The sequence below is a fragment of the Haematobia irritans genome, unplaced genomic scaffold, assembly GCF_050003625.1.
Source record: "Haematobia irritans isolate KBUSLIRL unplaced genomic scaffold, ASM5000362v1 scaffold_13, whole genome shotgun sequence".
In the NCBI taxonomy this organism is placed as follows: Eukaryota; Metazoa; Arthropoda; class Insecta; order Diptera; family Muscidae; genus Haematobia; species Haematobia irritans.
The window spans coordinates 257,221-261,962 of record NW_027445720.1 but is presented as its reverse complement, the minus strand read 5'-3'; positions in this window follow the sequence as shown (position 1 = coordinate 261,962).

Sequence of the window (4,742 nt, the reverse complement as noted above, 5' to 3'; positions counted from 1 at the left end):
ATACAAAAATGTTATCTGATTTTCCCAAAATCTCTATAGCGTTCTTCTATGCTAAAAGAGCATCCTATCCTGCCAAATTTCATGAAGATCGGATAAAAATTGCGACTTCTGTCGTTTGAACATCAACTCAAATAGATAACAACGACGGACGGACAGCCAGGGCTATATCGATTCAACGGGTGATTTCGAATCGATCCATCGATTAACAATTTGGACTCGAGGGCAACTAGTTGTGGTCATCAGATTCTTAAACAACACAATTTTATTATACCCTAACACACATATGGCTTTATTCACGATAACCGCCATAAAAATGCCATTTTTACCAATTTCTGATTGGAAATGGCAACACTGTTTGTTAAAAACACAAAGAATATGACCAAAGAAGAATAACAAAGCAGAAATTACGATATGAATAGGCGGCAAATTACAATAATATCAATTAATAAATGCCGATAATAACGTAATTTTTTATGCTAATCAAGCGATACAAAAATGTTATCTGATTTTCCCAAAATCTCTATAGCGTTCTTCTATGCTAAAAGAGCATCCTATCCTGCCAAATTTCATGAAGATCGGATAAAAATTGCGACTTCTGTCGTTTGAACATCAACTCAAATAGATAACAACGACGGACGGACAGCCAGGGCTATATCGATTCAACGGGTGATTTCGAATCGATCCATCGATTAACAATTTGGACTCGAGGGCAACTAGTTGTGGTCATCAGATTCTTAAACAACACAATTTTATTATACCCTAACACACATATGGCTTTATTATCGATAAACGCCATAAAAATGCCATTTTTACCAATTTCTGATTGGAAATGGCAACACTGTTTGTTAAAAACACAAAGAATATGACCAAAGAAGAATAACAAAGCAGAAATTACGATATGATGAGGCGGCAAATTACAATAAAATCAATTAATGAATGCCGATAATAACGTAATTGTTTATGCTAATCAAGCGATACAAAAATGTTATCTGATTTTCCCAAAATCTCTATAGCGTTCTTCTATGCTAAAAGAGCATCCTATCCTGCCAAATTTCATGAAGATCGGATAAAAATTGCGACTTCTGTCGTTTGAACATCAACTCAAATAGATAACAACGACGGACGGACAGCCAGGGCTATATCGATTCAACGGGTGATTTCGAATCGATCCATCGATTAACAATTTGGACTCGAGGGCAACTAGTTGTGGTCATCAGATTCTTAAACAACACAATTTTATTATACCCTAACACACATATGGCTTTATTCACGATAACCGCCATAAAAATGCCATTTTTACCAATTTCTGATTGGAAATGGCAACACTGTTTGTTAAAAACACAAAGAATATGACCAAAGAAGAATAACAAAGCAGAAATTACGATATGAATAGGCGGCAAATTACAATAAAATCAATTAATAAATGCCGATAATAACGTAATTTTTTATGCTAATCAAGCGATACAAAAATGTTATCTGATTTTCCCAAAATCTCTATAGCGTTCTTCTATGCTAAAAGAGCATCCTATCCTGCCAAATTTCATGAAGATCGGATAAAAATTGCGACTTCTGTCGTTTGAACATCAACTCAAATAGATAACAACGACGGACGGACAGCCAGGGCTATATCGATTCAACGGGTGATTTCGAATCGATCCATCGATTAACAATTTGGACTCGAGGGCAACTAGTTGTGGTCATCAGATTCTTAAACAACACAATTTTATTATACCCTAACACACATATGGCTTTATTCACGATAACCGCCATAAAAATGCCATTTTTACCAATTTCTGATTGGAAATGGCAACACTGTTTGTTAAAAACACAAAGAATATGACCAAAGAAGAATAACAAAGCAGAAATTACGATATGAATAGGCGGCAAATTACAATAAAATCAATTAATAAATGCCGATAATAACGTAATTTTTTATGCTAATCAAGCGATACAAAAATGTTATCTGATTTTCCCAAAATCTCTATAGCGTTCTTCTATGCTAAAAGAGCATCCTATCCTGCCAAATTTCATGAAGATCGGATAAAAATTGCGACTTCTGTCGTTTGAACATCAACTCAAATAGATAACAACGACGGACGGACAGCCAGGGCTATATCGATTCAACGGGTGATTTCGAATCGATCCATCGATTAACAATTTGGACTCGAGGGCAACTAGTTGTGGTCATCAGATTCTTAAACAACACAATTTTATTATACCCTAACACACATATGGCTTTATTCACGATAACCGCCATAAAAATGCCATTTTTACCAATTTCTGATTGGAAATGGCAACACTGTTTGTTAAAAACACAAAGAATATGACCAAAGAAGAATAACAAAGCAGAAATTACGATATGAATAGGCGGCAAATTACAATAAAATCAATTAATAAATGCCGATAATAACGTAATTTTTTATGCTAATCAAGCGATACAAAAATGTTATCTGATTTTCCCAAAATCTCTATAGCGTTCTTCTATGCTAAAAGAGCATCCTATCCTGCCAAATTTCATGAAGATCGGATAAAAATTGCGACTTCTGTCGTTTGAACATCAACTCAAATAGATAACAACGACGGACGGACAGCCAGGGCTATATCGATTCAACGGGTGATTTCGAATCGATCCATCGATTAACAATTTGGACTCGAGGGCAACTAGTTGTGGTCATCAGATTCTTAAACAACACAATTTTATTATACCCTAACACACATATGGCTTTATTCACGATAACCGCCATAAAAATGCCATTTTTACCAATTTCTGATTGGAAATGGCAACACTGTTTGTTAAAAACACAAAGAATATGACCAAAGAAGAATAACAAAGCAGAAATTACGATATGAATAGGCGGCAAATTACAATAAAATCAATTAATAAATGCCGATAATAACGTAATTTTTTATGCTAATCAAGCGATACAAAAATGTTATCTGATTTTCCCAAAATCTCTATAGCGTTCTTCTATGCTAAAAGAGCATCCTATCCTGCCAAATTTCATGAAGATCGGATAAAAATTGCGACTTCTGTCGTTTGAACATCAACTCAAATAGATAACAACGACGGACGGACAGCCAGGGCTATATCGATTCAACGGGTGATTTCGAATCGATCCATCGATTAACAATTTGGACTCGAGGGCAACTAGTTGTGGTCATCAGATTCTTAAACAACACAATTTTATTATACCCTAACACACATATGGCTTTATTATCGATAAACGCCATAAAAATGCCATTTTTACCAATTTCTGATTGGAAATGGCAACACTGTTTGTTAAAAACACAAAGAATATGACCAAAGAAGAATAACAAAGCAGAAATTACGATATGATGAGGCGGCAAATTACAATAAAATCAATTAATGAATGCCGATAATAACGTAATTGTTTATGCTAATCAAGCGATACAAAAATGTTATCTGATTTTCCCAAAATCTCTATAGCGTTCTTCTATGCTAAAAGAACATCCTATCCTGCCAAATTTCATGAAGATTGGATAAAAATTGCGACTTCTGTCGTTTGAACATCAACTCAAATAGATAACAACGACGGACGGACAGCCAGGGCTATATCGATTCAACGGGTGATTTCGAATCGATCCATCGATTAACAATTTGGACTCGAGGGCAACTAGTTGTGGTCATCAGATTCTTAAACAACACAATTTTATTATACCCTAACACACATATGGCTTTATTATCGATAAACGCCATAAAAATGCCATTTTTACCAATTTCTGATTGGAAATGGCAACACTGTTTGTTAAAAACACAAAGAATATGACCAAAGAAGAATAACAAAGCAGAAATTACGATATGATGAGGCGGCAAATTACAATAAAATCAATTAATGAATGCCGATAATAACGTAATTGTTTATGCTAATCAAGCGATACAAAAATGTTATCTGATTTTCCCAAAATCTCTATAGCGTTCTTCTATGCTAAAAGAACATCCTATCCTGCCAAATTTCATGAAGATTGGATAAAAATTGCGACTTCTGTCGTTTGAACATCAACTCAAATAGATAACAACGACGGACGGACAGCCAGGGCTATATCGATTCAACGGGTGATTTCGAATCGATCCATCGATTAACAATTTGGACTCGAGGGCAACTAGTTGTGGTCATCAGATTCTTAAACAACACAATTTTATTATACCCTAACACACATATGGCTTTATTATCGATAAACGCCATAAAAATGCCATTTTTACCAATTTCTGATTGGAAATGGCAACACTGTTTGTTAAAAACACAAAGAATATGACCAAAGAAGAATAACAAAGCAGAAATTACGATATGATGAGGCGGCAAATTACAATAAAATCAATTAATGAATGCCGATAATAACGTAATTGTTTATGCTAATCAAGCGATACAAAAATGTTATCTGATTTTCCCAAAATCTCTATAGCGTTCTTCTATGCTAAAAGAGCATCCTATCCTGCCAAATTTCATGAAGATCGGATAAAAATTGCGACTTCTGTCGTTTGAACATCAACTCAAATAGATAACAACGACGGACGGACAGCCAGGGCTATATCGATTCAACGGGTGATTTCGAATCGATCCATCGATTAACAATTTGGACTCGAGGGCAACTAGTTGTGGTCATCAGATTCTTAAACAACACAATTTTATTATACCCTAACACACATATGGCTTTATTCACGATAACCGCCATAAAAATGCCATTTTTACCAATTTCTGATTGGAAATGGCAACACTGTTTGT